We start from the raw sequence: 24,580 nt of genomic DNA on the forward strand, positions 1-24,580 counted from the left end.
TAACCAAACACATAGTTAAGCCAATGACAATCGGTGTATATATATATGCAGCCACCAATCAGCAGCTAGAACCTAGGTTCTTTGCTGCTCCTGAGCTTTCCTAGATAATTCTTTCAGCAAATGATAACAAGAAAAGGAAGCACATTAAATAATAGAAGTAATTTGGAAAGTTGTTTAAAAATCACATGGTTTTTCTGGATAACGAAAGAAAAAAAAAATTGTGTTTCATGTCCCTTTAAGGTAGTCTTCAATATATTGCTCAGAAACAAAGTAAGCAGAATAAAAACAGAAAAAGGCTCCTTTGTACAAAAAAAAAACATGTTATGACATCAAGTCAAATGATGCTCCTCAGCCTACCCACGGCTGGATTAGCGTAGGGACTAGCGGGGCTGGAGCTCCAGCCCCATGCCCCTAAATAAGCCCATGACAGGTGCAGTAACCATTTTTTTATTGGCAGTGGCCCACCAGGGTGTTGTGATCACTAGCTGTAGATATTTAGGGCTAGATTACAAGTGGAGCACTAAATTATTTGCCATTTGCAGGCATGCAATTATTTACCAGCCATTACAAGTGGCTGGTTATTGCTACTGCAAGCTCTTGGTAGCCATTAGCGCTCTGAAAATTAACCAGTTCATTTTCTAAAATACCTCAAATAAAAAAATAACTGCACTAGACAGTTTTGGAGCTTTTAAGTTGGTAGGCGTGGGGTGTTAGAAAAAAAAAACTGCACTGAAAAGCGCCTTTACATTGCGGTCTATGGGAACTGTGTGTAAGTGTGCTTGTGCATGTGTATATGTCTGTCTATATATATGTGTGTGGGGGGGTCTGTCTGTGTGTTTCTGTGTAGTATGTCTTTGTGTATGTGTGTGTCAGCCTGTGTGTTAGTGTGCTTGTGCATGTGTATGTGTATGTGTCTATCTACATCTACGTGTGTGTGTGTGGGGGGGGGGGTCTGTCTGTGTGTTTTTCTGTAGTATGTATGTGTGTGTCTGCCTGTGTGTTAGGGTATCTGTGTGTTAGTGTCTATGTGTGTGTGTTAGTGTGCTTGTGCATATGTATGTGTATGTGTCTGTCTACATTTATGTGTTAGTGTGTGTGGGGGGGTCTGTCTGTGTGTGTCTCTGTAGTATGTATTTGTGTATCTGCCTGTGTGTTAGGGTATCTGTATTTTAGTGTCTATGTGTGTGTGTTAGTGTGCTTGTGTGTGAGTCTGTGTCTTTCTATACCTGTGTCTGTCAGTTTCTGAAGAAATAGGCCCACCACAATCCTCAGCTCCAGACCCATGAAGCCTTTAATATGGCACTGAGCCGGATGTGCTCATGGAACTGAGTGATTGTCAACAAAAGATACAAAGAGAAAAAGTTACATTTCGTAACAGAAGTAAATTGCAAAGCTTTTCTTTTCTTTATTTTTAATGTTTATACTCTTTCTGCATCATAAAAGTCTCACTTGTACTTCCATACCCCATTAAAACCCTATTTCAAAGTAATTAAATGTTTTATACCACTAAACATAGTGAGAGACATAACACTATAATATTACAAACAGTAAAACTATAATGACACAAACCCTTTAAAAAAACATTTATTACAAAAAAAGTTTGTTTTAACTTTCTTGAAAGTGGTACTGCAAGAAAACAACATCCTCCAATGGTTACAGGACACTGTGGTGAAGCGGAGTACTCATACAAAATGTATGGGCATATTTGAATGCTTAGCGCTCATCTGCAGTAATATCACAGCGTCATGGTATTTCTGAAGTTAATGATATTATCCACACTCAGCAGTTTCTGTAGAACTCAGCTAGAGACATGCTGAAATATCAGCTAGTCCAAAATAATGTGTCAACAGTAGGGGTCTCATTCTCTAAAGCTTTCTGATCTGACAAAGATTCTATAAGATTTCTTGTTGTAATAACGAGGCCCGAAGGGATTGTTTTAAAGGCAATATTTACTTTGGGAACTATGTATCTCATTAAAAGGAGTTCACTAGCTTGCTTTATATTAAGAAGAGACACTTACTTTACAATCTGATGCTTGGTAAAATAGGATGATTATTTCTCTCCATGCCAATAAGTTTATGAACATGGGGCCCTAAGTACAATGTAAACCTGCACATTCATAAAAGTCCATGGTTAAACAAAAATTCTGAATATTGACTGGGTTTCTCAGTTTTTTTAGGGATTGCAATACCAATATGCCTGTGCCCTTTAATACTCCAGAATATGGAAATTATTACCACCTGAAAACAAACTAAAAATCATTATCTTTGTTGTTTTCTTTTGGATTCGATAACCCAAAATTAAAATCACAGGAGTAAAAAAAAAAATCATTAAAAAAAAATATTTTTATTGATTAAATCAAGGGTTGAAGGGCATGTATGTTGATTGATTTTATTTTAAAGTGTGTACTTATAAGGGATGTGTGTATTCTACAATTATAGAGCTGTGTGTATGAGGTAGATTTATTAAATGCCGGGCGGACTTGATTCGCTGTCGCTAAATGCCAACAGCATAGGACCACAACTTCTTAACTTAAAGGGACAGTCAAGTACAAAAAAACTTCCATGTTTCAAATAGGGCATGTAATTTTAAACAACTTTCCAATTTACTTTTATCACCAATTTTGCTTTGTTCTCTTGGTGTTCTTAGCTGAAAGCTAAACCTAGGAGGTTCATATGCTAATTTCTTAGACCTTGAAGGCCGCCTCTAATCTAAATGCATTTTGATAGTTTTTCACCACTAGAGGGCATTAGTTCATGTGTTTCATATAGATAACATTGAGCTTGTGCACGTGAATTTACCATGGAGACAGCTCTGATTGGTAAAATGCAAGTCTGTCAAAAGAACTGAAATAAGGGGGCCGTCTGCTGAGGCTTAGATACAAGGTAAATACAGAGGTAAAACGTGTATAATTATAACTGTGTTGGTTATTCAAAACTGGGGAATTGGTAATTAAGGGATTATCTATCTTTTAAAACAACAAAAATTCTGGTGTTGACTAACCCTTTAAGTTTCCGGCGAGTTGGAAACTACGGGGTAGATTGCTGCATCCGCTGCATTATAAATCTACCCCTATGTCTCTAAGGGATTTCATCAGTGACATTATCAGTAAAGTGGGTATGTGTGTCTTTAGGTCATCAACTTATTTTTATTTGTGTAAAAGTGCTTATTATTTTATTTTTTTTCTTTAAAGGGACAGTAAAGTCAGAATTAAACTTCCATGGTCTAGATAGCATGCAATTTTAAACACTTTCCAATTTACTTCTATTTTCAAATGTGCTTTGTTCACTTGGTATTATTTCTTGAAGAGTAAACCTAGGTGGGCTCATAGGACTTCAGGAGAGGGCATAAAAATGTAAAAAAAAGTTACAAATACTGTTGCCGTAGACTGCAATAGACATGTGCACTCTCCTGAAGTCCTTTGAGGCCGCCTAGGTTTACTATTCAACAAAGTATTCCAAAAGAACCAAACAAATTTGATGATAAAAGTAAATTGGAAAGTTGTTTAAAATGACATGCTCTATCTGAATCATGAAAGTGTAATTTTGACATCTCTGTCCCTTTAATAAATGGAGCATGTAACATTTTTGTTTGGTAAAATTACTTCCTAATATGGTGGCGGTAATGTCAATGGAAGCCTATTTCATTCTGTTGCTGGCAACAGCAGAGGAGATAACATATGGTCTTTGGAAAAACTGCAGGCATGCACTCTGCCAGTCAGAAAATGATATGGGAGTATTGCACATGAGCGTGCGTTTGGAGAGCAAAAGGAATGTGTCATTGGTAGAGTTGCCTACAGCTCTTTCAACCCAAGCATTAAATATTTTTTATTACAGAGATAAGTACTTTTTTTATTTTTTTTTATAACTTAAATTACTCAGTAATTTTGACATGAGTGTCCCTTTAAGAAGCATTCCCTGCTCTTCTGGATGTGAAGTAGCGACAAGCACAGTGCAAGATAGCCCTACATGAAATGAAAGATTTGTTCCATTTACACTTTTTGTTATTTTAATATCTGTACACATTCACATTTTATCCTTTCAGTTTTATTACATTTAAACTTTCAACTTCCTGTTCTGTGTTTCAATGCATTAAAATGTTGCATATATTTTATGGAACAATATATAAGTATAACTTCTGCTTATACGTTTGTATGTTTCTGTGGCTTAAATAGTTGTTATACTATGTATATTTTGGAGTATATTTTACATTTTATGTGAAATAAATTTAGCGGTTTCAGAGAGTGGGTTTAACAGAAGAGTTGGGCATTAATAGAAAAGTATCTTTTTTTATTTTGTTGTTTTAATAGTTTTTTCAGTGCATTTTATTATATTTTTACAGCTAGACAGTGCTAGTTCATGTATGTCATATGGATTATTCTCGTGTAGTTATGCATGAGTCAGCACTAATTGCCTGAAATGCAAGTTTGTAAAAAGCACTGAGATAAGGGGCAGTCTGCAGAGGCTTACATACAATGTAAAATGAAAATGATTAGTAGTTAGCGCCAGGAGAGCAAAGCACACAAACTCACTATAAAAAACAGCCACCTAACAGAGTCGTACAGATGAATAAATATATAAATAGTGGGGACATAGGAGCGCCACTCAAAGAGGGCTTAAGTGTGCTGGTGGAAAAGCTGGGCTCAAAAAGATTATCAATATGGGTGTGTAACTGTAATGGCCAAACGCATAGTACTGTATTACTAAAGAGCGTAGAAATAGTACTGTATTAATAACACATAATACTGTATTACTAAAGAGCATAGAAATAGTACTGTATTAATAACACGTAATACTGTATTAGTAAGGAGCATAGAAATAGGGTAAAAAATACAGACAATAAAGGTTATATAAAAACATATGTTATATATAAAAACGGTTTTATTCCTTGGCACTTCAGTTTGTACAGTGTGTGCCAGAGTCGGGCGGCAGATCACTTTCATTTACAGAATAGGTAGGACTTACTTAGTAAATATTTTTATTTGTTTGTGCAATTTCAGATTGTAACTTTAGTGTGGTAATTGTGTGGTGGGGCCAGAGGTCCATAAAAACTAATTTTTGTAGCAATATGCAGCAGTGTATTTATGATTATTTGACAATGCTGTAGAAATCTATCATCTATCTGTATCTATCTATCTATCTATCTATCTATCTATCTATCTATCTATCTATCTATCATCTATCTATCATCTATCTATCATTAATCTCTCTATCTTTCTAGCTATCTATCATCTATTTACCAAACATCCATCTATCTATCTGTCCATCCATCTATCTCTTTACCAATCATCTATCTATCTATCTATCTATCTATCTATCTATCTATCTATCTATCTATCTATCTATCTATCTATCTATCTATCTATATATCATCTATCAATGTATCTATATATCTTAATTTTCCTACATATATTACTTATAGTTCTTTGTGTTAAATATCTAAAAAAACAAATATATCCTATTAATATGAAAACATTGTTATTTCATAGCAATACTTTTCATAAATTCTCTTCTCAGGCATATTATTTTAGTACTGTGGTAATCCATTCCCTTGCCTGCGTCTCACTGGGGTGTTAAATCTTAAGAAGCTTTAATCCTTACTTTACAATCACCTCTGTGATTAACTCATCAATAACTAAGTTAAACTACTTAGAATTACACTAGGAAAGCACACAAAATGCAAATAAAAAACAAAACCACAAAACTGAAAAACGCAAGACTTGCACGAACAATAAATAAGACAGTGATATGAAAATATTTGTTTACGGATTATTAACAATAATTTGAAAAACATAATTTTGTTTTGAATAGTGGAGTAAATTATTAAAACAATAATTATGGGCTAGATTACAAGTGGGCGCTAAATTATCATGTTCCCGCAAATGGGCTAATTTGCCAGTTTGCGAAAGTGTGCGATAATTTACCAGCCATTACAAGTGGCTGGTTATTGCTACCCCGAGCTCATGGGAGCAATTACAGATCAGAAAATTAACCAGAGATTGTGTGTGTTCTCATAGATCACATGTAAATATATATGTATATGACTATACTGTATACATATATATTTATGTGTTAATATATACATATATATTTAAAAGTGCTGCCCATCGCTGTGCTACTTACCTCCTTCAATGCACGAGGTTCTGATGCCATCTCTGACAGCATCAGAATGAGGCTCCCATAAGAGCCTATCGGCTAGATTTGGAGTTTTGTCGGTAACGACCCGAAAAGCTAACGCCGGCTTTTTTCTGGCCGCACCATAAAAATAACTCTGGTATTGAGAGTCCACATAAAGGCTGCGTTAGGCTCCAAAAAAGGAGCGTAGAGCATATTTAATGCAGCTTCAACTCTCGATACCAGAGTTGCTTACGCAAGCGGCCAGCCTCAAAAACGTGCTTGTGCACGATTCCCCCATAGAAAACAATGGGGCTGTTTGAGCTGAAAAAAAACCTAACACCTGCAAAAAAGCCGCGTTCAGCTCCTAACGCAGCCCCATTGTTTGCTATGCGGAAACACTTCCTACGTCTGCACCTAACACTCTAACATGTACCCGAGTCTAAACACCCCTAACCTTACACTTATTAACCCCTAATCTGCCGCCCCCGCTATCGCTGACCCCTGCATATTATTATTAACCCCTAATCTGCCGCTCCGTAAACCGCCGCTACTTACATTATCCCTATGTACCCCTAATCTGCTGCCCTAACATCGCCGACCCCTATATTATATTTATTAACCCCTAATCTGCCCCCCACAACGTCACCTCCACCTGCCTACACTTATTAACCCCTAATCTGCCGAGCGGACCTGAGCGATACTATAATAAAGTTATTAACCCCTAATCCGCCTCACTAACCCTATAATAAATAGTATTAACCCCTAATCTGCCCTCCCTAACATCGCCGACACCTAACTTCAATTATTAACCCCTAATCTGCCGACTGGAGCTCACCACTATTCTAATAAATGTATTAACCCCTAAAGCTAAGTCTAATCCTAACACTAACACCCCCCTAAATTAAATATAATTTACATCTAACGAAATTAATTATCTCTTATTAAATAAATTATTCCTATTTAAAGCTAAATACTTACCTTTAAAATAAATCCTAATATAGCTACAATATAAATTATAATTATATTATAGCTATTTTAGGATTAATATTTATTTTACAGGCAACTTTGTAATTATTTTAACCATGTACAATAGCTATTAAATAGTTAAGAACTATTTGATAGTTACCTAGTTAAAATAATTACAAAATTACCTGTAAAATAAATCCTAACCTAAGTTACAATTAAACCTAACACTATACTATCATTAAATTAATTAAATTAAATACCTACAATTACCTACAATTAAACCTAAAACTACACTATCAATACATAAATTAAATACAATTCCTACAAATAACTACAATGAAATAAACTAATTAAGTACAAAAATAAAAAAGAACTAAGTTACAAAAAATAAAAAAATATTTACAAACATAAGAAAAATATTACAACAATTTTAAACTAATTACACCTACTCTAAGCCCCCTAATAAAATAACAAAGACCCCCAAAATAAAAAATGCCCTACCCTATTCTAAATTACTAAAGTTCAAAGCTCTTTTACCTTACCAGCCCTGAACAGGGCCCTTTGCGGGCCATGCCCCAAGAAGTTCAGCTCTTTTGCCTGTAAAAAAAACACATACAATACCCCCCCCCAACATTACAACCCACCACCCACATACCCCTAATCTAACCCAAACCCCCCTTAAATAAACCTAACACTAAGCCCCTGAAGATCATCCTACCTTGTCTTCACCTCACCAGGTATCACCGATCCGTCCTGGCTCCAAAATCTTCATCCAACCCAAGCGGGGGCTGGCGATCCATCATCCGGTGGCTGAAGAGGTCCAGAAGAGGCTCCAAAGTCTTCATCCTATCCGGGAAGAAGAGGCGATCTGGACCGGCAACCATCTTGATCCAAGCGGCATCTTCTATCTTCATCCGATGACAACCGGCTCCATCCTGAAGACCTCCACCGCGGACCCATCTTCCGGCGACGTCCAACTGAAGAATTACGGTTCCTTTAAGGGACGTCATCCAAGATGGCGTCCCTTGAATTCCGATTGGCTGATAGGATTCTATAAGCCAATCGGAATTAAGGTCGGAATATTCTGATTGGCTGATGGAATCAGCCAATCAGAATCAAGTTCAATCCGACTGGCTGATCCAATCAGCATATCAGATTGAGCTCGCATTCTATTGGCTGTTTATGATCAGCCAATAGAATGCGAGCTCAATCTGATTGGCTGATTGGATCAGTCAATCGGATTGAACTTGATTCTGATTGGCTGATTCCATCAGCCAATCAGAATATTCCTACCTTAATTCCGATTGGCTGATAGAATCCTATCAGCCAATCGGAATTCGAGGGACGCCATCTTGGATGACGTCCCTTAAAGGAACCGCCATTCTTCAGTCGGACGTCGCCGGAAGAAGATGGGTCCGCGGTGGAGGTCTTCAGGATGGAGCCGGTCGTCATCGGATGAAGATAGAAGATGCCGCTTGGATCAAGATGGTTGCCGGTCCGGATCGCCTTTTCTTCCCAGATAGGATGAAGACTTTGGAGCCTCTTCTGGACCTCTTCAGCCACCGGATGATGGATCGCCAGCCCCTGCTTGGGTTGGATGAAGATTTTGGAGCCAGGACGGATCGGTGATACCTGGTGAGGTGAAGACAAGGTAGGATGATCTTCAGGGGCTTAGTGTTAGGTTTATTTAAGGGGGGTTTGCTTTAGATTAGGGGTATGTGGGTGGTGGGTTGTAATGTTGGGGGGGGGTACTGTATGTTTTTTTTTACAGGCAAAAGAGCTGAACTTCTTGGGGCATGCCCCGCAAAGGGCCCTGTTCAGGGCTGGTAAGTTAAAAGAGCTTTGAACTTTAGTAATTTAGAATAGGGTAGGGCATTTTTTATTTTGGGGGTCTTTGTTATTTTATTAGGGGGCTTAGAGTAGGTGTAATTAGTTTAAAATTGTTGTAATATTTTTCTTATGTTTGTAAATATTTTTTTATTTTTTGTAACCTAGTTCTTTTTTATTTTTTGTACTTTAGTTAGTTTATTTCATTGTAGTTATTTGTAGGAATTGTATTTAATTTATTTATTGATAGTGTAGTGTTAGGTTTAATTGTAGGTAATTGTAGGTATTTTATTTAATTAATTTAATGATAGTATAGTGTTAGGTTTAATTGTAACTTAGGTTAGGATTTATTTTACAGGTAATTTTGTAATTATTTTAACTAGGTAACTATTAAATAGTTCTTAACTATTTAATAGCTATTGTACATGGTTAAAATAATTACAAAGTTGCCTGTAAAATAAATATTAATCCTAAAATAGCTATAATATAATTATAATTTATATTGTAGCTATATTAGGATTTATTTTACAGGTAAGTATTTAGCTTTAAATAGGAATAATTTATTTAATAAGAGATAATTAATTTCGTTAGATGTAAATTATATTTAACTTAGGGGGGTGTTAGTGTTAGGGTTAGGGTTAACTTTAGGGGTTAATACATTTATTAGAATAGCGGTGAGCTCCAGTCGGCAGATTAGGGGTTAATAATTGAAGTTAGGTGTCGGCGATGTTAGGGAGGGCAGATTAGGGGTTAATGCTATTTAGTATAGGGTTAGTGAGGCGGATTAGGGGTTAATAACTTTATTATAGTAGCGGTGCGGTCCGCTCGGCAGATTAGGGGTTAATAAGTGTAGGCTGGTGGAGGCGACGTTGAGGGGGGCCGATTAGGGGTTAATAAATATAATATAGGGTTCGGCGGTGTTAGGGGCAGCAGATTAGGGGTACATAAGGATAACGTAGGTGGCGGCGCTTTGCGGTTGGCAGATTAGGGGTTAACAAGTGTAGGTGGCTGGCGGCGATGTTGTGGGGGGCAGATTAGGGGTTAATAAATATAATATAGGGGTCGGCGGTGTTAGGGGCAGCAGATTAGAGGTACATAAGGATAACGTAGTTGGCGGTCGGCAGATTAGGGGTTAAAAAAATGTAATCGCGTTTCGGCGATGTGGGGGGGACCTCGGTTTAGGGGTACATAAGTAGTTTATGGGTGTTAGTGTACTTTAGAGTACAGTAGTTAAGAGCTTTATAAACCGGCGTTAGCCCAGAAAGCTCTTAACTACTGACTTTTTTCCTGCGGCTGGAGTTTTGTCGTTAGATTTCTAACCCTCACTTCAGACACGACTCTAAATACCGGAGTTAGAAAAATCCCATTGAAAAGATAGGATACGCAATTTACTTAAGGGGATCTGCGGTATGGAGAAGTCGCGGCTGAAAAGTGAGCGTTAGACCCTTTTTTGAGTGACTCCAAATACCGGAGGTAGCCTAAAACCAGCGTTAGGAGCCTCTAACGCTGGTTTTCACGGCTAACGCCAAACTCTAAATCTAGGCCTATGGAAGCACACTCTCGTGAGTGCAATGCTTTCGAGCAATGCGAACACAAACTCACATTCACGTTGCGATTTACTTGTACTACCAGAGCACATTAGCGATGTTTAGCACTTCACTTGTAATCTAGCACTATATATAAATTTTCCATTTATTTATTTGTGAATAATAAAAATTAAGAGGAAAAAAAAAAAACTGAATATGATTGACTGTATCGAGAAACTATATTATCTTCATGATAAGATATTCTGGTTATAGAGGGTGTTAAACAAAAAGGTATAATTGCTTAGAATGGTCCAATCATTTAGGCTATTCATCTATAATTTACAGTATTTATTTCCTACTAAAAGATAGAAAGGGAGAAATTAGACACAAACTATGTCCTGCCCTCTAGACACTTCATTTTGAACATTTTTTTTTACAAAAAAAATATTTGTAAAATTCTTGAGAGTTTTTTGTAATGCATGATATAAAATTGCCAATGTCCCTGAAAATCAATAGCATAATATGGTCAGACAAAAAGTGAAAACAAGCTCTAAATCAAATGTTAAAAATGGCAAGCACAAGTATAATTAATAACATTATTTTATTATTTATTTAAGGTTTATTTTTTGTGTTTCATACATATATATATATATATATATATATATATATATATATATATATATATATATATATATATATATATATATATATATATATATATATATATAAGCTTGCATTGTGTGGCTGTTTTAGGGTCCCAGGTATTGGAAAGGACCTTGACGAGGTACCTGGGCTTGTCCCATTTGGCCAGATGCGGTAACTAACCTTTCCATTTTTGCTTTTAAATCTTAGCTGAGAGTTTGTAGGCGAGTGCTGGGTTTTCTCTGTGTGTTGTATTAATTTGTTTTGTAATTTTCCCTATAGTTCTTGCACCCAGACCTGTCTGGCACCCAGGGCTGAGCATGTTGCAGGGTCATGCAATGTGTACCCGGTCCGGTATGAGAGTGCAGTTCCCTTCCGTGTTTTGTATATATATATATATATATATATATATATATACACATATATATATATATATATATATATAAACACACACATATATATAGAAGCACTTTTCATGCACTCACTCCTTTAGCAGTAGCTCATCCAGTGCCTGGGTGACTCCTCAAATCATATGTATAAGAACCTCCAATAAAGGGCACTCACAGGAGTTGACAGTAGAAAAAATTCTTTATTTCATATATTCATCATAGAACAATGTGTAAGTCGACGTTTCGGCTATGCAAGTAGCCTTTCTCAAGACAATCAGTATCGATTACAACAGCAACACAGCATTTCCTAATGCCATAGCGTTAAAGTGTATACGCACATAACACGTTGAGTCTTTTTAAACCAACCCGCTGCTCAGGGATAGATTACCACTACATTGTCATTGGATTGACATTGTAATGGTAACCTATCCCTGAGCAGCGGGTTGGTTTAAAAGTACTCAATGTGTTATATGCTTATACACTGTCACGCTATGGAATTAGGAAACGCTGTGTTGCTGTTGTAATCGATACTGATTGTCTTGAGAAAGGCTACTTGCATAGCCGAAACGTCGACTTACACATTGTTCTATGATGAATATATGAAATAAAGAATTTTTTCTACTGTCAAGTCCTGTGAGTGCCCTTTCTTGGAGGTTCTTATACATATACATAAATATAGATATATATACATACTACAGAGAATGTGATAGTTTTAAATAGTATACAATTGTATAATCCACAATTGCTGCAATAGCACTTACTCTGAATCTTAAATTATCAATAGCTTTCTTCTGAGAAATTTCAAAAGATTGCATCCATTTCCCTTCTCACTGTATCATGTGAGAGACATTATCCAATTATGGATGCTTATACATTGCTAGCTCCTGCACATGCTCATTAGGAGCTGGTGCCTAAAAAATTATGTATATAAAAAGAATGAGAAAAAATTGATAATGGAAGCAAATTGTAACATTGTTTAATACTGTATTGTCTATCATGAAAGTTTAATTTTATCTTTAGTGTCTCTTTGATTGGCTATTGTCCCCTTTCTGATTCCTAATGTTTAATAATACCTGTGTGCTAATTATTATATTGTGTTGAAAAGCAGGGACATAAGCTCCTGAGCCTACCCATAATTGGATCACTATATGGCAGAAGTTTTGCAAGAATGTTATCCATTTGAGTACTAGATGACAATGTAGTGTTCCAGACACCTACCTACAGTAGGTATCTCTTCAACAAATAATATTATGGAAACAAAGCAAATTTGAAAAAATACGTCAATTAGAAATTTTTTAAAAAGGTATGCTCTGTCTAAATCACAAAAGAAAATGTTTGGGTTTCATTACCCTTTAATAATTTTTGTTTAAATTCACTATTGCACAAATGTATGTCCTCTTCAGCTACAAAAAGAACATTGAAGTTTGTGCACCACTGATTTCAGAGAATCTATTTAATTGTGTGTAGAAATACTCATAAAATACAGAAAGGACCAATTTTTGGGGGTCTATATGCAGCTATTTATATGCACTATGGACCACTATAACTAGAAGTAGTGTAGTAGATGTTACAAATCTGGTGCATATGCCTCAATGAGTCATGACACTACATCATGCACTACAATATACTTCCCTACCAGCTAACACTATGGGGTATATTTAACAAATTTCGCATACGCTGTCAGCATTTAACATTGCACAAGCATTTCTTGTGAAATGCTTGTGCAATGCTACCCCCTGCACATTTGCAGGCAATCAGCCGCTAGCAGGGGTGTCAATCATTCCGATCGTATTCGATAAAGATGATGGCTGTCCTATGACCGCTGCTTCTTAACTTAAGTTTAAGGCGGACCTGAAACTTTGGGGGTAGATTGCAGCATCCGCTGCTTGATAAATCTACCCCTTTCTCTTTTATAACAGAGTAGGTTTTCCCTAAATTTGTAATTGTTTTATTGAAACTAGAAAAGTGATTTTCATGTGTTTTTATGACAATAGTAAAATAAAATTAAATGTCACATGTCCTTAGACCAATTAAAAAAGGCTCTGAGCAAAAGCTCTAATCCTTAAAGGGACAGTAAACACTTTGAGATGTGTAATACATCTTTGCAATATACTTGTTTTATTTATTTTGACCATTTTTCATGTATTTTTGCTCTGAGGATTTTCTAATTCTCAGAACTTGAAATGCACCTGCTGACTTCTCAAGGCTTACCGTGATAAGTAACTGTCAGATTGGCTCCTCCATATAAAGGGACACTGAACCCAATTATTTTCTTTAATGTTTCAGATAGATCATGCAATTTTAAGCAACTTTCTATTTACTCCTATTATCAAATTTTCTTAAAGGGACACCGTACCCAAAATTTTTCTTTCGTGATTCAGATAGAGCATGACAATTTAAGCAACTTTCTAATTTACTCCTATTATCAAATTTTCTTCATTCTCTTGGTATCTTTATTTGAAATGCAAGAATGTAAGTTTAGATGCCGGCCCATTTTTTGGTGAACAACCTGGGTTGTCCTTGCTGATTGGTGGATAAATTAATCCACCAATAAAAAAGTGCTGTCCAGAGTACTGAAACCAAAAAAAAGCTTAAATGCCTTCTTTTTCAAATAATGATAGCAAGAGAACGAAGAAAAATTGATAATAGGAGTAAATTAGAAATTTGCTTTAAATTGCATGCTCTTTCTGAATTACAAAAGAAAAAAATTGGGTTCAGTGTCCCTTTAATTCTCTTGGTATCTTTATTTGAAATGCAAGAATGTACATTTAGATGCCGGCCCATTTTTGGTGATCAACTTGTGTTGCTCTTGTTTATTGGTGGATAAATTCACCCACCAATAAACAAGTGCTGTCCAGCATACTGACCCAAAAATTGTCTGGCTCCTTAGCTTAGATGCCTTCTTTTTCAAATAAAGATAGCAAGAGAACGAAGAAAAATGTATAACAGGAGTAAATTAGAAAGTTGCTTAAAATTGCATGATCTATCTGAATCACGGAAGAATTTTTTTTTAGTTCAGTGTCCCTTAAGGCAAAGGTGGGTGGAATTTAGCTGTAGAAAAACAATTGCAGTCAAAACTATGTCAATGTTTTAAAAATGTTAAAACGTGGTTATGTTATTCTATACTAATCAAATGATTCATCTACAAAAATCCCTATGGACTTTAATGGTGAATTTCTGAAGAAACATAATTATATAAGTTTTTTTCTTAAGGATTGTGATTGGCCCCATATATAGAGGCAGACAGTACAGCAATTGCACAATGCCCTAACAAGAGCATTTTTTCTATAGCACTTTAATGTCCCCTTCATTGAATTCTACTTTAATATTACAACAGGTTATGCTAGAGATTTGTTTAGTGGTAAATATTTTAAGAAATAAAAATTATCATTGCACTACATATGTTTAATTCCTTTTTTAAATGTTTAAAATTATAGGCCCCGTTTAAAAAACTGTGAATGCAGCTTAAGAGCACCTTTGGCTGCAGGCACGCATGGAAACAAGACCGCAGCTTCTTTACCTGTACACCAACTCTTAACTGAAAATGTTTAATGCCCCCAGACTTGTCTGACTGTGATGATTGTGGCTTGTGTAACAAATAATGTGGGCAGCGTATTGCCCATTAGCCTTGATTTCTCACTTGTCTGCCCCGGCCTTTGATAAATGGACCCCAATGTCCAACATCTTGTTTAAGGAAGGTGTATCCAAACAATACATATTAAAAATTGCCTCCATTAATCAAAATGTTTATTAAAAATTGTCAACCTTTCATCACCATTTAAAATAACATCAAAATAAACTTGTACTGTCCTTGAACAACATTCCTAGGCTATAGTAAATGATTCCATCTTTCCTTATGTTGGGGCTGAGAGATATTTATGAGAAACTGGATACCTTACAAATGGGAGCAAATCATTGCTCTTAACTTTGTGCTTAAACTGCTTTGGTACACCATAATATGTAACAAATTTAGATGTATTATGGAATGTTAAATATCATGTTAACTTAAAGGGACAGTCAAGTCAAAATTAAACGTTCATGATTTAGAACAACAAACAAACAATAGCACTATATAGGCTAGTTCCCTCTAGTTATATCAAATAGTAGTGTAGTGTACCTAGTAAAATATTGTTCAGAGGGATTGGTGCTTATGCATAGTTACAAAACATAACAGAAAGTGGAAAAGAGAAAGACTTCCACAAAAAAGGATGCATCTATAGCACTCTAAGCCCAGACTAGTAGGCAGGAATTACCATAAAAAGTTAAAACTTAACTTTTATTCAAATTCAAATAAATTAAAATAAGGTTACACACAATATAAAAACACAGGATATTTGCATTGTGATAATATAACATAGAGGTATGTGTGGACAATGCATATGGCCTGAAGTCATTGTAGTCCTCTGTACCTCTGTTTGATAATATAAGGAATAAATGATCTCCTAATCACACATTAGTGTAGTAAAACACTTTAATACGTGAATCAATATATCAGATAAATAACCAATAAAAATAAATAACACAGGTGGTAGTGAGTGGTTATTTGACACTAGAGTCCAAGAGGCCCATTTATCAAGCTCCGAATGGAGCTTGAAGGGCCGTGTTTCTGGCGAGTCTTCAGACTTGCCAGAAACAGCAGTTATAAAGCAGCGATCTAAAGACCGCTGCTCCATGACCCTGTCCGCCTGCTCTGATGAGACGGACAGGAATCGCCTCAATTCAACCCGATCGAGTAAGATCGGGTTGATTGACACCTCCCTGCTGGCAGCCAATTGGCTGCGAGTCTGCAGGGGGCGGTGTTGCACCAGCAGCTCTTGTGAGCTGCTGGTGCAATGCTGAATACGGAAAGCATATTGCTCTCCGCATTCAGCAAAGTCTTGCGGATCTGATCCGCACTGTCGGATCTGGTCCGCAAGACCTTTGTTAAATTGGCCTCCAAGTGTCAGATGGTACTCAATTTCCTTGCCTATATAAGTGGTGGAAACAAATAACCAAAATGGTCTCACAATATTAAAGAGTACTCCTTATGCATTTTATATGAGTCATAATTAATGTACCAGGTATCGTTCCTCTCAGCAGTTTAGCTGTTAAACAAGTGATATGTAGTATTTATCATACAAAATTTCTTATGTTACGATATATATGTCTTTACACTTCGGATTACCCTGATTGTACAAGGGCCATTAGAGTAACACTAATCACAACGTTCTAAGAGCCAATAATTATCTATTGCTCTAAGTAATAATATTGTGTACTGTATGTTGTGCTTTAACACGTGTATTGATTGACATTTAATAGCTTTATCTGTAAGAAAATCACATAGATTGCACTGTTTTGAATGCCCTCAGAGTGAACAGATACAAATATGTTACTTCCTACAGAGTATTCTTAATTAATGCGTGCAAATTATCCAGCAAAAATAAATGTAGTTTTCAGATTCACCTGGTATATCAATTCATATCAGATAACCCTGTCTATTTAAGAGTTAAGGAAGTAACAGTAATATAGATGCTCTCTTGTGCTATCAGTAGTCTGATAAACAGATAATATTATCAAAATCTGTGTATTCCGCTTTCACAATTGAATCTATTGGTGTCAAAAAAGTTTTGGGCAGAGTAAACGTCCTTACAGTGTTAACAGATAAATAAAGGCTACAAAGTTGTGGTCCCGTCCGGCAGTTGCTATGATAGGATCAAGATCCTGTCAATCAAATAATCACAGCCAATCAATAGCCCATTTACTATGGGTGTCTCATTTAACATCTCGTTGTTTAAGGTGAAATAAAGTTAAACATGAAGAATGTTGTTTTAAGGTGGATTGAGTTTGTCAGTCAGTTACATAATTCCAAATAAAATAACTTATAGGAATGAGTAATTTTGGAATTGTATGACTGTGCCAGACTGTATCTTATGTTATGGAAGATCAACAAGGTGTAATTTGTACCTTTCTCTGAATATCCAGTAGCTCAAAAGCAATGTTTAAATTCAATTTAAGGGTTATGGACATCTTTATCTACATATTAATTACTGTAAATGAGTGTGCCAGACTGTATCTTATATTTTGAAAGATCAACAAAGTACAATTTATACTTCACTCTTGACATCCCGTAGCTGAAAAGCAATGTTTGAATTCAATTTAGGGTTTATGAACATCTCCATACATTGATTACTATGAACTAATCTTCTTGTGAGAAGTCCATACATTTTGTATGAATTATATTAATCAGACTTATAATGTCAAGAAAGAAAATACAGTGTGCAATATTCAATAATAGTGTTGATATAAATAAGCAATTATGACAAAAAAATCCTAATGCATAGTAGCACTGTGAATACAAGTGTGAGTGAAAAATAGAGATATGTGAAAAATGTAATGTGTAAGATGTAACGAAACAACACCTAAGATAATTTTTTAGTACTTAGGAAATAATAAACATTTTTACAAAATGTGATAATTCAGATTGATCTCAAGAATTATCAAAACAGTGAAAGATTTAACAAAAGTGAGAAATGTATTTCCATCTTTTTCAATGGATTTTACACCCATTACTATTGGATGTGAGAGTAGAAATAAATGTTATGTAGTTTTAACTGTTTAACACTCAGGTATACAGATAAGGTCCTGTATCAATTTTACATATGATTTTATAGCTGTTAATGTGGTACAAACCTGATATTTAAAGAAATACATAATAATTATTCTGGTTGTTAAGTCCAATGGGTTGGACTGAGTTTAATAAATAAATCCACCGACTTTCGGATTTTAAGAGTGCTGTTTCCAGATCTCCACCTCTCATGCCCTATACTGACCTTTACAATCCCCCAACATTGTAAGTCATCTTTGTTGGATTTATGAAGTTTCAGGAAATGTGAAGCAACACTCGTCAAAGTGTTATGATCATCTCTATCTTTGGCTGCCATATACTCTCATATCCAATAGTAATAGGTTTAAAATACAATCCGTTGAAAAAGATGGAAATACACGAACACATCACCAAGTTTTATTTCTCACATTTGTTAAATCTTTCACACATGAAAGTGTTTTACTACACTAATGTGTGATTAGGAGATCATTTATTCCTTATATTATCAAACAGAGGACTACATTGATTTCATGCCATATGCATTGTCCACGTATACCTCTATGTTATATTATCACAATGCAAATATCCTGTGTTTTTATATTGTGTGTAACCCTATTTTTATTTATTTGAATAAGAATAAAAGTTGTTTTAACTTTTTTTCTGGTAATTCCTGCCTACTAGTCTGGGCTTAGAGTGCTATACATGCATCCTTTATTGTGGAAGTCATTCTCTTTTCCACTTTCTGTTATGATTCAGATAGTGAATTCAATTTTAAACCACTTTATAATTTACTTTTATCATCAAATTTGCTTTGTTCGCTTGGCATTATTTTTTTTTTTTTAAAAAAAGCAAAACCTAGGAAGGCTCATATGCTAATTTCTAAGCCCTTGGAAGCCCCCTCTTATCTCAATGCATTTTGACATTTTTTTCACAGCTAAACAGCTCTAGTTCATGTGTGTCATCTAGATAACATTGTGCTCACTCCCGTGGAGTTATTTGTGAGTCAACACTGAATGGCTAAAAAGAAAGTTTATAAAAATAACTGAAATAAGAGGGCAGTCTGCAGAGGCTTAGATACAAGGTAATCACAGAGGTAAAATGTATATTAATTTGACCGTGTTGATTATGCAAAACTGGGGAATGGGTCATAAAGGATTTATCTATCTTTTAAACAATACAATTTTTCCAGTAGACTGTCACTTTAAGGTTGGGTGATGTTTCAGCATTTTCATTAAAATACAGATTGCTGGCCAAATTTTTTTTTCTTTCTAAAGAAATGTTTATTATTTGACTTATAGTAAGCCCTAGTTTCTGATAAAAAAATCCCTTTATCAAATAAAGCATTCAATAATCAAGCACAATATTTCATCATTTATAATATTCATATATTAAAATTCAAATGTTGATTCCCAAAAACTTCTATGTCAGTTTTTAAAAAATAGTATTTAAATTTAATATTCAAATATTAACATTTAAAATTCTGTATAAATATATATATTTTTTTTTAAATAATTTTTATTGAGGCATTGAACATTAACATCACAGTAAAGAATATATCCAGGCACAAAACAGTAGCAATAAGGGAAAGACAAAAAAAAAACTTATACAGATCACATATGAAGAGTAGAGAATTATTAAAACATTAGTGTACTAATATAGCGTTTTTTATTACAGTATCATATCCATAATAGAGCTATACTTGTATGGAAGCTGGAATTAGTGACATTAGATAGCTGAGTGACAAACAGAAGAATAAAGTTTAGCGTAAGGTATAGTACCATCCTTGTGATCTTGAATATACAATGTAAAACTGCATGTAAAAAAAAACTTGTGTGACTGGAACATATATGGATAAAGCCTTGTTTTTTTATAACTGAGAACTAGTGATCCCCACTCCGCAGTATAAGGCATTCTAGAAGCTAAAAAGAGGAAAAAAGCCGCTCATAATAAAGGGGAGATGGGAGGGCGGAGTCAATCAAAATGTTATATATCTGTGAAATACTCGTTCACACTGGTGCCATATATAGTAATAACAGGAACCAATGTTGTGGTAGGCATACTAAGCAGATATGTGCCACGCGATTGGTATATAGCATAAGTCAGTTGTGGGGAAAATTTAATGTCATCTAGGCCACAGGGAGTAATGAGGCTAACAAAAGTCAAATAAGGAATATAACCTAATCTACTCTAGTAGCTGAAGCCTGGGGCAAAGATTAGCAGTGAGTAGGTAAGCAGATGACAAGCAATAGGATGGAGTTATTCTCTAAACTTATATTGACGCTAAGATGTTATTAAAACCAGTGGTTCCACCTATAGAGAGAAATCTAGAGAAGCCTATAGATAGATTAGGAGGTAATATGACTGCGATATAGTTGCTGGGTTAGGAGACACATCTCTCACACAATTGGATAAGGCATGAAAAAGTAGATTACAGCAGTTGGCGAACAATATAATTAAACATAGAAATCTACTTTGTAGTAGAGGACAATTCTGAACTCTTAGTAGTGCAAGTTAATCTGCTTTCTATAGAATAATTAAAGATAGTTATTGAAAGGTGATGTGAAAAGGGGGAATATGTGTATGGGCTATAGGGGACCTCCAAAGGAGCTCCTCTCCTGGGGAAATGCCAGCTATAGGCGATGTGGGAAAAAGGAGTAGGGGTATGACCCGCAGGCAACAAGTACCGGCGGGAAAGGGAGGAGAGGAGCCCAGCAGTAACAGTAAGTTTGTACTAATAGTAAATTCAACGTAGGGGATATCATTGTCTGGGGGTGTAAATGTATTTGTATAAATATTTTTAATATGATAATGAATGTCAATGGAAGATTTAGTTTACAATGCAATTATAATAACTGCAACATTTGCATGATTGAAGTCTTAACAAAATAAAATTCATGAATATAAGTGGAATGATTTTTTTTTTGTTTTTGTTTTTTACATTTTTCTTTGAAAATATCAATATATCAAAAATATTCATTTATTTTTTACATATTTTAATTAGAAATAGATTATTTTACGAAAAAGATCAAAGCACATTTTATTACCACAATTACTTTTACGGTAAGTACGTTTGCATATTCAAGTTGCATATATAAATATGTATCTATTTAACTGCATTTCTATATTATTTTATATTGTACAAATTAAAAAAAATCAATATAATGCTGCTTTAAAGAGCTTTAAGAATTAGGCCTCAAGCTATTTGAAATTAAATTGAGTTTGCAATGTGTTTTTTTTTATTTTTATAGTTGCTTTTGAACAAAATTGCTATAAACATATTCAGATAGAAAATAAATGCACTATATATCACAATAATTGAATTAAAATATGAGCTAATTTCAAATCAAAAGTATCTGTTACATTTCTTGTAAGTTTTGGTTAAAATGTATTCGGAGGTAGGATTGTGATTAGATGTTGAGTTATCATGAATTCTGAAACTCTTAGAACTAATTTTACCAGGATGAGATCTGCAGTAACTTAAAAGCTAAACAGGCAGGAGATCAGCGAATGCACTACAGGGGCGATATCTAAGCTCTGGCAAGACAGCATGGAAACCTTTTGAAGTTACTGTCTGGCATACCTTGATCAGTCATGCTGGCCTATCACCATAGTGAGCAGAGACCAGACTCATTGCATGTAATTTTTTGGGCTATAAAATGTATAGTATACATCAGCAGTGCAAGTTGGAAGATCTGCACACAAAACAAATAATTTAAATGCCTCATTATGCTATTCAGGGACTCTTCCCTTGATATTCTTATAAAGTATTGTCCTTTTCTTATTTTCATTACTGTGGGTTATTAAGGACTCTTATAAATGGGCTATATATCTGATCAAACAAAAGGTCCCACCCCTTGCACTCTCTCTCCCCCCTCACTTTTGCGCTTTCTCTCCCCCTCTCTTTTGAGCTCTCTCCCCCTCTCTTTTGAGCTCTCTCTCTCCCCCCTCTCTTTTGCGCTCTCTCTCCCCCCTCTTTTGTGCTCTCTCTCTCCCCCCCATCTTTTGCGCTCTCTCTCTCCCCCTCTCTTTTGCACTCTCTCTCTCCCCCCTCTCTTTTGTGTTCTCTCCCCCGCTCTCTTTTGCTCTCTCTCTCTCTCCCCTTCTCCTTTGCTCTCTCTCTCCCCTCTCTTTTGCTCTCTCTCTCCCCCGTCTATTTTGCTCTCTCTCTTTCTCTCTCTCCTCTCTCCCCCCTCTCTTTTGCGCTCTCTCTTCCCCCTCTTTTGTGCTCTCTCTCTCCCCCATCTTTTGCGCTCTCTCTTTCCCCCTCTCTTTTGCGCTCTCTCTCTCCCCCTTTCTTTTGTGCTCTCTCTCTCACCCCTCTCTTTTGCACTCTCTTTCTCCCCCCTCTCTTTTGCGCTCTCTCCCCCCCTCTCTTTTGCTCTCTCTCTCTCTCTCTCTCTCTCCCCTTCTCCTTTGCTCTCTCTCTCCCCTCTCTTTTGTTCTCTCTCTCCCCCGTCTATTTTGCTCTCTCTCCATCCCTCTCTTTTGCTCTCTCTCTCCCCTCTCTTTTGCTCTCTCTCCCCCCTCTCCCCCCCTCTCTCTCTCCCCCCTCTCTCTCCCCCCCCCCTCTCTCTCTCTCTCCCCCTCTCTCTCTCCCCCCTCTTTCTCTCCCACCTCTCCCCCCTCTCTCTCTCCCCCTCTCTCTCTCCCCCTCTCTCTCTCTCCTCCCTCTCTCTCTCCCCCTGCTCTCTCTCTCTCCCCCCTCTCTCTCTCCCCCCTATCTCTCTCTCCCCCTCTCTCTCTCTCCCCTCTCTCTCCCCCTACTCTGTCTCTCTCCCCCTTCTCTCTCTCTCCTTCTCTCTCTCTCCCCTCTCTCTCTCTCTCTCTCTCTCTCTCCCTCTCTCTCTCTCTCTCTCCCCCCTCTCACTCTCTCTCTCTCTCTCCCCCCCCTCTCTCTCTTCCCATCTCTCTCCCCCATTCTCTCTCCCTCCCCCCCTCTCTCTCTATCCTCCCCCCTCTCTCTCTATCCTCCCCCTATCTCTCCCCCCACTCTCTTTCTCCCCTCTTTTGATCTCTCTCTCCCCTTTATTTTGCTCTACCTCCCTCTCTCTTTTGCTGTCTCTCTCCCTCTCTTTTGCTCTCTTTATCTCCCCTCTTGATCTCTCTCTCCCCTCTTGATCTCTCTCTCACCTTTCTTATGTTTTCCCTACCCCCTCTCTCCCCTCTTTTGAGCTGTTTTGAGCTCTCAGTCTGCATGGCCTTTCACGGTCTGCCCGGCCCCGCCCACTTCATGGGCCTGTCTGGCCCTGCCCCCTTCACGGACCTTCACGCTCAGCCACGCCCCCTTCACGGACCTTCACGCTCGGCCACGCCCATGCCCACTTCTGCTCGCACCGCAGATCAGGTAGGGACTGTAAGGCCAGGTGTGTTTGTCCTCGTGCTGTCTCTACTGCGCATGACAGCTTCGGACAAACACAGTTGGCCTTTTATAGTATAGGATTCCTTTAAATACATGCAAGCTTCTCTGGGTGCAATTTAAAAAAAAAAAAACAGTACAAGAAATCATTAACATTTTCTTTGCTCAAGCGTTAGGATTCAGGATATCTGCTAGACTTACCACACTGCAAAAAACGATACTATCACTTTAGACTCACTGTTGTTAACAACATTGCAGGTCTTATAGCAAACGTTTAAAGGGACTCTGTACTTTAAAATGTGTTTTCTCTTAATGTGTTCCAAATGACTTGTGATACCTACTGCAAAGTTTTAAATGCACTTTTTAGTTGAAACAGCTAGTTTTGGTCATTAAAATTATCACCTGTTGTTCTCAAGGAAATGCTAACAATAATAGGCTGAGCTTGCAGGTAAAGCAGACCCACTAATGGTATCTTTGTCTATGGTTAGATATCAAAATCCTAATTACGGCTGGAGATTAAATGCGCAAAGCCAGCTACTTCAGATATGAAAATAATTCTCTCTTTCTCCTCCCCCAATGGTAGATTAAGTAGTGTTATTGAGGCCCATTTATCAAGCTCAATATGGAGCTTGTGGGCCCATGTTTCTGGCGAGTCTTCAGACTCTCTAGAAACAGCAGTTATGAAGCAGCGGTCTTAAGATAATAATTGTGCTACATTAGTTGTAGTTTAAATTTAAACAGCTTTATAACACATTTTACAGGGGTAAAAGAAAACATCAACATGTTTTTCAGATAAAAAGTAAGCTTCCATTATTCAGATAAACTACTTTATTTTGTAAAAAGTTTCAATTTATTTTTAGCATCAAATTTCCACCGTGAGCGCAAACCGAGAAGCCTCATAAGCATGCGCGTCATTAGCACTTTATGTTTGTGTAGTATCAAAATGTACCAAAAAGGTAAGTTTATTTGTACACTTGGGGCCTGATTCTCTAGCCTGGAGAGAAATTATAGTGCTGACGTCACAGGGGCATAACTTAATTCTTTATGAAAAAGGGGGTAACATGGACATCCCAGAAAAATGAAAGCTGCCTCTCATAGAAAACAATGAAGCCATCTGGAATAATGGATTTTACAAGGGAGAATGAGGTTAACAAGAGAGCATCTGGTACTGAAAT

Source organism: Bombina bombina, chromosome 10 (genome assembly GCF_027579735.1).
Source record: "Bombina bombina isolate aBomBom1 chromosome 10, aBomBom1.pri, whole genome shotgun sequence".
NCBI lineage: Eukaryota > Metazoa > Chordata > Amphibia > Anura > Bombinatoridae > Bombina > Bombina bombina.